The sequence below is a fragment of the Littorina saxatilis genome, linkage group LG15 (genome assembly GCF_037325665.1).
Source record: "Littorina saxatilis isolate snail1 linkage group LG15, US_GU_Lsax_2.0, whole genome shotgun sequence".
NCBI classification, from domain to species: domain Eukaryota; kingdom Metazoa; phylum Mollusca; class Gastropoda; order Littorinimorpha; family Littorinidae; genus Littorina; species Littorina saxatilis.
In genome coordinates, this window is record NC_090259.1 from 21336651 (window position 1) to 21347246 (window position 10596).

Consider the following 10596-nt stretch of genomic DNA (forward strand, 5'->3'; position numbering starts at 1 on the left):
CGTGGGAGTTTCAGCCGATGAACGAAGAAGAAGAAGAAGAACAAGTCGCGTAAGGCGAAAATACAACATTTAGTCAAGTTGTCGAACTCACAGAATGAAACTGAACGCAATGCAATTTTTTAGCAAGACCGTATACTCAGTCGTAGCATCGTAAGTCCACCGCTCGTGGCAAAGGCAGTGAAATTGACAAGAAGAGCGGGGTAGTAGTTGCGCTGAGAAGGATAGCACGCTTTTTCTGTACCTCTCTTCGTTTTAACTTTCTGAGCGTGTTTTTAATCCAAACATATCATATCTATATGTTTTTGGAATCAGGAACCGACAAGGAATAAGATGAAAGTGTTTTTAAATTGATTTGGAAAATTTAATTTTGATAATAATTTTTATATATTTAATTTTCAGAGCTTGTTTTTAATCCAAATATAACATATTTATATGTTTTTGGAATCAGAAAATGATGGAGAATAAGATGAACTTAAATTTGGATCGTTTTATAAAAAAATATCTTTTTTTACAATTTTCAGATTTTTAATGACCAAAGTCATAAATCAATTTTCAAGCCACCACGCTGAAATGCAATACCGAAGTCCGGGCTTCGTCGAACATTACTTGACCAAAATTTCAACCAATTTGGTTAAAAAATGAGGGCGTGACAGTGCCGCCTCAACTTTCACGAAAAGCCGGATATGACGTCATCAAAGACATTTATCAAAAAAATGAAAAAACTTTCGGGGATATCATACCCAGGAACTTTCATGTCACATTTCATAAAGATCGGTCCAGTAGTTTGGTCTGAATCGCTCTACACGCACGCACGCACACACACACACACACACACACACACATACACCACGACCCTCGTCTCGATCCCCCCTCGATGTTAAAACATTTAGTCATAACTTGACTAAATGTAAAAAGAAACTGAAGTTTCCTATCAAGTATTTTCAGATTGTCAATGGCAAATAACTACCAGAAATAAGCAGTCAGCATGACTCCGCTTGAACCCAAAGCCCCCCAGAGCACCCAATGACGCCCCCCAGAGCACCCAATGACGCCCCCCAGAGCACCCAATGACGCCCCCCCAGAGCACCCAATGACGCCCCCCAGAGCACCCAATGACGCCCCCCAGAGCACCCAATGACGCCCCCCAGAGCACCCAATGACGCCTGCTAGAGAACCCATATGCAGATCCTGAAACGCATCGAAACGCCCGCTATACACTGTGCTACCAACTTTCATTTTTGGTTTCATCTTACTATAATGCAACAGGACGCATATATATGTATGTTTGTGTGTGAGTATGGTGTATACATGTGTGTGCGTGTGCGCGCGCGCGCGTGTCAGTTTGTGTAATAATTACATGTGATGAGCGTATCTTTTCTGATTTTCAACAACAGAATTTCTATATCAAAGTTTTAAAACGAATAACGTTTTTGTTTCGTTGTTCTCATTAGTTTATAGACGTAGCATCGACAACCAATTACAATTTCTGAAACTGTTCTTTACAGTCCAAAGTAATAACAACTGCTCGCAAACATTATGTGCTGATGACATACACGACAGGGAAGATTGTTTGTTCAGTTTATCCTATGTTCGGGCGAATAAAAATTATAACAAACACAAAAAGATGATATTTTATGAAGTCGACATTACGCCTGCTACAAGATGTTGCTATGTCAGTTGTGATTGAAAAGACTGTTCTTAGTTGTTATTCGTACACAAATCCAAAACGGGTAAAAATGTATATGAAATAATATGTATTTCCTTCTTCTTGGCTTATTATGTATGGCTTACATCTCTTCCAAAGATGTTCCCTCACCCGTTAAAATTGTTTTGAAAAGAGAGAGAGAAAGAGAGAGGGAGAGAGAGAGGGAGAGACTGAGAGAGAGAGAGGGAGATAGGGAGAGAGAGAGAGGGAGAGAGAGAAAGAGAGAGAGAGATGGAGAGAGAGAGAGAGCGAGAGAGAGAGAGAGAGAGAGAGAGAGAGAGAGAGAGAGAGAGAGAGAGAGAGAGAGAGAGAGAGAGAGAGAGAGAGAGAGAGAGAGAGAGGTAGATTTTATCGTTGATGTATTTAGCGATGGATATGGTGCATCATTCGCAATCTCGTTTGTTGTTTTTCTTCTCACATGAAATAACCTCTTTGTGTACTCTTTATGTACGACTTATTAGGCAAATTTAAAACGGATATAAATGGATTGGGTTTCTCACCCAACGATTATTATCAGAAACGTGTGTGCGTGTGTGTGTGTGTGCGTGTCAGTGAATGTGTGTGTGTGTGTGTGTATATGTGTGTGGGCGTGTGTGTGTGTGTGCCGTTTGTGTATGCGTCGTGCGTACGTGTCAATGCGTGCATGTCAGTGTATTTTGTGCGTGCCGCTGTGCGTGTGTGTTTGTGCGTGAATGCGTGCGCGCACGCGTGTGTGTGTCAGTGTGTGTGTGACTGTGTGATGCACGTGCGTGTTTTTCTAAAGGCATGTTGATATTTCAACTCAATGGTAGATATACACAATTGGTTCAACTGCTTTTACCTACCACACAACATATAGATAATTGCATTTTCTTCTTCCACTGCAACAGTGCAATACAGCCGCACTCGCCTAAACGAAACACGCTTAAGCAAAAAACTCGGACATCTGAAACCACAACCAATTCCCCGCCAGATATCTTTGTAAAACTATTTCTAAGTTCGGATAAGCCGGGCCAAACTCTGTCAAAAAATAGCTAACTCAAACACGGACATCTCAAACTGACGTGATTATGACAGATAAGCCAAACTCTAAACACTGTCGGAGATACTTTTTTTTTTTTTACTTGAAAAACACGTCAGGAAGATAAACATATTTCGTCACGGCCATAATTATCCTACGGAAACGAACACGTCACCTGTTTTTGAGTATGCGGGGAAACTGATGACGTGTAGAAGGAAGAGATCTTTGTGAAGAGTAAATCTACCTGAGGAATGTATGTGCTCATTTTGAAGCGAGTGGTGAAGATCAAACCACAATAAACATGCAGCGAAACAAAACATTTGCCTACAATCTATGTTTACGGAGATTTCATCTTGATTTATGACCACAGAGACAAATTGTCTAATTGTGTTTCTTTTCTTTCTTTAATGGAGAGGGTTTCATTAAACATTACATTTATTATGATTTAACAAAAGCGTAGTTGCCTGTGGAATCTTTGGTTTTGTTTCTGTGATGTGTCACTGTTTTCACCATTTATTTTTACAGTTGGCTTTGAGGTATTAATAAAGCCCCACTGAAGAAAGCACTTGTAGGCCTAACTTGTCACTGTTCAGTTTGATCTTATTCATTTACACACACACACACACCACGCAGAGAGAGAGAGAGAGAGAGAGAGAGAGAGAGAGAGAGAGAGAGAGAGAGAGAGAGAGAGAGAGAGAGAGAGAGAGAGAGAGAGAGAGAGAGAGAAACATTACAAGTGATTTTACAACTTATCCTGAAAAAACTCGCTTGAGCCGAACTGCAGGGTAATTTCTCGGGAAAGGTTTGGTTTATCCGAACTCGGATATGCACAAACTCGGATAAGCCGAAACGATTTTTCATTCCCCGGGCGAGTTCGGCTTAAGCGTGTTTGACTGTACTATGGGGTAGCATCAGTTTTGCCTGGCTAGATTTGTTTTGTTTATTGTATATGCATTGCGGTTGATTCAGTCTGTGTTTTTTCTATCTTGAGCATCTTATCATTACAACTGCTCGATCGATTGATAAAAGTGGACATGCATTTATGAAAATTATGCAACTGATCTCAATTTACGATCATGACCGTCACTTTTGCTGGCTATTATACAATAGCAATGTCAGAAAAGCACACAGTAAAAGCACTTCACACATAAATACGCATTAGTGCTCAAAAGACAAACTAACAATCAAGCTTATCCCAAAACACACAAAGACACACACGCACACACACACACTTAAGCGTTTCTGATTCAGTGCATTTCACATTCGACAAAGTCCTACAGGTACATTGTTTTCGTCATTTGTCACTAGCGTTTGACTAGTCGGCCATAATACATCTGACACAGCTGTTTGGGTAATGCATTCACGGGCTATGGGGAGATCTCTCATGCGCCCGTTTCTTTCACTTTAATAGCGTTTTTATAGATGGTATATATGTCATTCCAAATTTCACGATAACGGGCCCACAAACCCAGGAGCTATTAGCGATCAAAAGTGTGACGGACGGACGGACTCGGAACGGACGGACGGAAACACGGACAGATGCCTAACAATATCGATTTGATGTAACACACAACGAATATGTAACAACAACAAAATCATTAGATTCAAGCTATTTAGAGTCTATTATTATAGGTCCTCATCTGCGTAATTAATGAGCGAGTTTGTCAAGAGATGAATAATAATACTTTTGCTTACTTCAGATGTTTATGATAATGTTTACAATTTAGAATCTCAGACAGTTTTGACTATTTTTCACAAAACCGGGTATTAGAGCCCTCTATTCTCACGAGGGGGAAGTTTAAGGCTGGAGTCTGCCCCTGAGAACGAAACATAGAATGAAAGTAGGTCTTGGCCCTGTTGACGTGTCCAAAATGAAAACAAAAATAGAAAAAAAAGATTGACAGCATTGATAAATAACTTATTACAGAGACATATATTCTATCTATGTCTCTGCTTATTAAAATCAGATATTTACGCTCGAGAATCGAATATTTTTTCTTTTTGATTCTTCTAATTCATTAAGTGGTGATTCTTGTGCTAAAGTCTGATACTTAGTGCTCAAGTTCCATACATTAGTTTATAAATAAATGCGTAACACTTCCTTGTATTATATTTCGGTCATTAGCTATCCTTGAACTTATACATAAATAAAATATCCTTTAAAAATGTCTCTCAACGTTTTTCAATTTACGGCGATGTGATTTTTTCTACTTTGTTCCTCTATTACTCTTCTTCGGTTGTGACCGTTTGATTGTTCATTTGATTTCTTATCCACTATAGAATCGTAGAAAAATTCATTAGAAGTGGTTATGCTAAGTCCTATTTTATTTATTTTATTTCTGGCCCAAACACCCCTTGAACTTACAGAAAAGTTCACTTAATTTTTTGTATTACTTTGACATGGGGCAGACTCAAGCATTGATTCATGAAGACCAAGACAGATAATTATTACAAATTTGACTTTTTCACGTTGGGCTGTATCAATCTCATGTTTTATTTCATTATGTTACAATATCATTTGTCAAAAAATGTCCATTATGCCGAGTTTGTCTGTGCATTGTCACATTTGTTTTGCCAGGCGGTGAGAAAACACCACCATTTATGCTTTGGTTTGAAGCAGCCACGCGTTCCTTGCAAACGGTATCTTAGTATTGTCTCGGATGTGAACCAGACTGAGCTAGATACTTTACATGTACGTAACATGAGCTAGATTCTTTCTTTATTTGGTGTTTAACGTCGTTTTCAACCGTTCAAGGTTATATCGCGACGGGAACATGAGCTAAGTGATCTATTGCTGTGTTGTAATCATAGACGCTTGGTCTGTGAACCTTTGAAGAAGGCCTGCGGGCCAATAATTTGGTATCGAAAGATGAGACATTCTGGCTTGGTGTTGGACTTTTTATTGTGTTGTATTTATAAATAAGCTTTTTAAGCTTTAAACAGTTTTCCAGCTGTCACTGTGTGGTGTGGAGCAGAGGAAAAAGAGGGCTTTCTTGAATTCTACTGTACATGTATGTATGTAAAATCTAACGGTCACCCTGAGGTAAAGAAACAACACCCCAACACGAAAGTCAACTGTCTCAGCCTCTGCTGCAAGATTGTGTGTTTGTGTGTGTGTCTCTCTCTTGCTCTTTCTTTCTCTCTCTCTCAGTCTCTCTCTGTCTTTCTCTCTCTCTTTGTCTCGCTCTCTCTGTCTCCCTCTCTCTGTATCTCGCTCCCTCTCACTCTCTCTGTATCTCTCCCTCACACACACAAACATACACACACACAAATACACACACAAATACACACACACACACACACAAACGCATATTCTGAACAACGACAAAAAAGAAAAAGAAAAAAATCAACAGGCTCATATACACGTACTCCCAAAACCAACCGAAATCAAGTTGTAAAACCAACTAGCCAACTTGCTGTCTCGCATTTTGTGTGTGCTTGTCTTTCATTACGTGAAAACAGACAGACTGACGAATAGACAGACTAAATACATACCGAGACAGACACTATTTTAACTCGGAAACCTAGCTTTGTTAGTGTTCTTTCTTTCTTTATTTGGTGTTTAACGTCGTTTTCAACCACGAAGGTTATATCGCGACGACTTTGTTAGTGAATTAGATGTTAAGGGGTTTCTTTGTTTTCTGTTTCTCTGTCTAGAGACAACCTCATGTAAAATAATTTATGTCTCTGTTTGTCTGTCTGTCTATCTCAGATGATAATCCTCCACACACGGCTGATTCCTTGACGAGGTGTGGGAGCTTGAGTACTTCTATGACCCCGAGAGCTATGCCAGCGGGAGTGTCAAAACTTCTGGTAGCGTCTCGCATGCTGGACAGGTCAACGGAGAGAGGTCAGACTAATATCAGCAAACTCTCCTCGAGTCATAAGGGGCATGAGAAGGATACTCATGTAAATAAAACCATGGGCAGACCGGACTCATCAGCCATGGCAGGCAACCGGTCTAGGAGAGGGACACTCTGAATTCAAACCATGGGCAGACCGGACTCATCAGCCATGGCAGGCAACCAGTCTAGGAGAAGGACACTCCGAATTCAAACCACCCCCCAACGAAGTCGGAGCGATGCTGACTGTGTTTCCGGACACAGTGTGGGAACCTAAACTAAGTTCTTGGGAGACGAGCTCGCACGCCACCACTATGGATTATGCCTCAGATTCAGACAGATATTTCGATATGGTGTCGTTCCCGTGGACCTTTGCCAGGCGGGAACGGTGCCGGACCCTCAGCCTCAAGGGGGTCCACCTCAGCGACTGGCGGCTCTGTTGACTCGGGAACCAGGGGAAGACAGAGTAGAGCGACTGGCCGAACTCAACATCCAGCGACAGCCATCAGGGTTGTGCAGTGGAATGCAGAAGGCGTCCAGAGAAAGAAACCAGAGCTACAGGCTTTTCTGAGAGACAACAACATCGACATTATCTGCATCCAGGAGACCCACCTGAAAGAAGACCGCAGATTCTTCGTCAGAGGTTATGACACCTTCCGACGGGACCGGCCGACCGGACACAAGGGTGGAGTCCTCACCCTAGTCCGACACAACATCCCGGCAGCTATGACGGCACAGACGGCAGACGGCGACCTTGAGTACATCACCATCAAGACCTTCCTGCAGGGAGAAGAACTCTCCATCACCAACGTCTATAGCCCACCTACCACCAAGCTGGACCTCCACACCATCCAGCTCCCAAACGAGAAACATCTCATCGTTGGCGACTTCAACGGCCACTCCCCAGCATGGGGCTACGACAGTACTGACGCAAGAGGAGAAGACATACAGGACTGGATGACCGACAACCAGCTCATCCTTATCAACCAGCCAGATGACAAGCCATCCTACTACTCCAGAGCTTGGAAGAAAAGCTCAACCCCTGACCTTGCCATAGCCACAGAAGAGGTAGAAAAAAGGACCACCAGAACTGTCAACGACCAACTGGGAGGAAGTGACCACCTACCCATCACCCTCTCCATTGCTGACATGCAGACCATCCTGGAGTACCACAGAAAGAAAGCCAGCTGGAACTTCAAGAAAGCCAAATGGACCAAGTACCAGCTCCACGCAGAAAGCCTTCGCAACATCACCTTCACGGAGGACATCAACCACAACGTAAAAGAGCTGACACAGACCATCCTAGCGGCTGCCAGGAAGTCCATCCCCCGTGGCTTCAGGAAGGACTACAAACCTTACTGGAGTCAAAGGCTGGCCTGCCTGCACCAGCGACTTTCAGAAGCCAGAGAAAGCATGGAGCAGTCCCCATCCGCTGAAACAACGACCATGCACAACCAACTGAAGGAGGATTTCAACAAGACCAAGACACAAGAACTGCAACAAAGCTGGCAGGAAATCACCTCCACCATTGGCCTCGATTCAGACACAGGGAAACTCTGGCGTCTCACCAAAATTCTAAACGAAGACAGCATGGCCACGCGGGGACCTACAGTACTAGAAGACAGCGGAACCTTCCACACTGGAAAAAGAGCAGCAAATCTCCTTGCCGACGTCTTTGAGACCGAGAGCACCATCAAAGTCCCACCCCAAAGAAAGAAGGAAGTTGCAGAACAACTTGAAACCAGACTCCGACAGCAGAGAAACGCAGCCCCACCAATGACCTCAGATCTTACCATGGCAGAGCTCGTCGATGCGATCAAAAGACTCAAGTGCAAGAAAGCGCCCGGAAAGGATGGAGTCTGCAACGAGATGATCAAGCACCTCGGGCCTGCTGCCAGAACTAAGCTCCTTGAGCTCTTGAACCAGTCGTGGAGATCCGGAGTCTTCCCCTCAGCATGGAAAGAGGCCATCATCATACCCATCCTGAAGAAGGACAAGAACCGCAAGCAAAAGACAAGCTACAGACCAATCAGTCTACTCAGCTGCCTCGGCAAGACCCTCGAGCGCATGATCAACAAGAGGCTGATGTGGCACCTGGAAACCAACAACCTGATCACCAATGAACAGTCTGCCTTCAGGAAGAACAGGAGTACTGAAGACCAGCTGATCTACCTCACCCAATCAATAGAGAATGCCTTCCAGGAGAAGAAGAAAGTCATTGCCACCTTCATTGACCTCTCCAAGGCCTTCGACAAGGTGTGGAAGGAAGGCCTCCTCCTGAAGCTATTGACGGCAGGAATCGCTGGACGAATGTTCAACTGGATCAAGAGCTTCCTGTGCCACAGAACCGCGAGAGTCAAGCTTGACGGCAACCTGAGCTACGCTGTGAAGATCAGGGAAGGAGTCCCCCAGGGAGGAGTAATATCCCCCACCCTCTTCGTCGTCTTCATCAACGACATCACCAACAGTCTGTCCAGACACATCTCCAAAGCCCTACACGCCGATGACCTTGCGATGTGGAGCGCTGCCGAGTCCACCGCAACCACCAAAGTCCGGATGCAGGAGGCCCTCAACATCACCTCTAAGTGGGCGACAGACTGGTGTGTCACCGTGAACAGCCTCAAGACCGTAGCCACCTGCTTCTCCCTCTCCAATTCCAAAGAGACCCTCCAACTGACCATCAACAACCAGGCAATACCACAGGAAGACACCCCTACCTACCTAGGTATCAAGCTAGACAAGAAGCTCACCTGGAACCCACACATCAAAGAGGCGGAGAAGAGGGCTACGAGAAGACTCTCCATCATGAAGAAACTGGCTGGCACAAAGTGGGGAGCCAGCAGCAACATCCTCAGACAGGTGTATACGGGACACGTCCGCCCTGTGATGGAGTATGGAGCTGCAGCCTGGGCCACAGCTGCGAAGGGCAACACCAGCCGGCTCAACAAAGTGCAGAACGCAAGCATGCGCATCATCACAGGGGGACTGAAAACTACGCCCATACACGCCCTTGAAGCCACCACCAGACTCCCTTCCCTGGACCACCGACGAGAAGAGAAGGTCATCGTGCAGTACGAGAAGCTGCAACGACTCCCCTCTCACCCAGCACACCAGCACACCCAACAGCTGACGAAGAACAGGCTGAAAAGAAGCAGTTTCAACCATCTGGCCAAGCAGCTAGAGAGAACCCAAACCAGCTTCCTACCACGCACCCCTGAAGAACAAGAGCCCCTCCAAGACGCTGAAGAGTGGAACAGCCAGCTCAGCAAGGTGCTCTTTGTTCCTGACATGCCAGGAGTGACCAACAAGAGAGAGCAGCAGGACGCAGTCCTCAAGAACCTCACGCTGGAGATGATGCACCAGGACTACAACGCCTCAGTATGGACTCACATCTACACTGACGGGTCCTCAGATGGTGCCATCAAAAACGGAGGAAGCGGGATCCTGGTACGCTACCCAGACGGACACACCCTTTCAAGATCCCTGCCTGCCGGAGAGCTGTCATCCAACTACCGGGCAGAACTCACCGCTCTCAGAGAAGCAGTTAGCCTGGTCAGCGAACACCCACCCTCTCACGCCGTCTTCCTGACCGACTGCAGATCCGCCGTCCAAAGCCTGCAGTCGCCCAAAGAGCAGCTGGAACGAGACACCCAGCGTCTTCTTTGTACTCTCTCCCAGAGCACAAACGTCGCTGTCCAGTGGATCCCTGCTCACTGTGGCCTCTCAGGGAACGAGGAAGCGGACAGACTGGCCAAGACTGGCAGCCATCTGGAGCAGACAAGACCAACAGTCTCTTACAGTGAAGCCAAAACCCTGGTGAAAAGACACTACCAAACCACCTGGAATGCCCAACACAGCCTGCCATCTGATGATCAGATGCCCAACTTACAGCGCCATCAGCAGACCATCCTCTTCCGCCTACGGACTGGACACTGTCGACTGCGTGCCCACATGCACCGCCTTGGTCTGTCGCACACACCGAACTGCCTGTGCGAAACAGGCCCACAGACCCCGGAGCACATCCTGCAGACCTGCCCGCTCCACCAGGA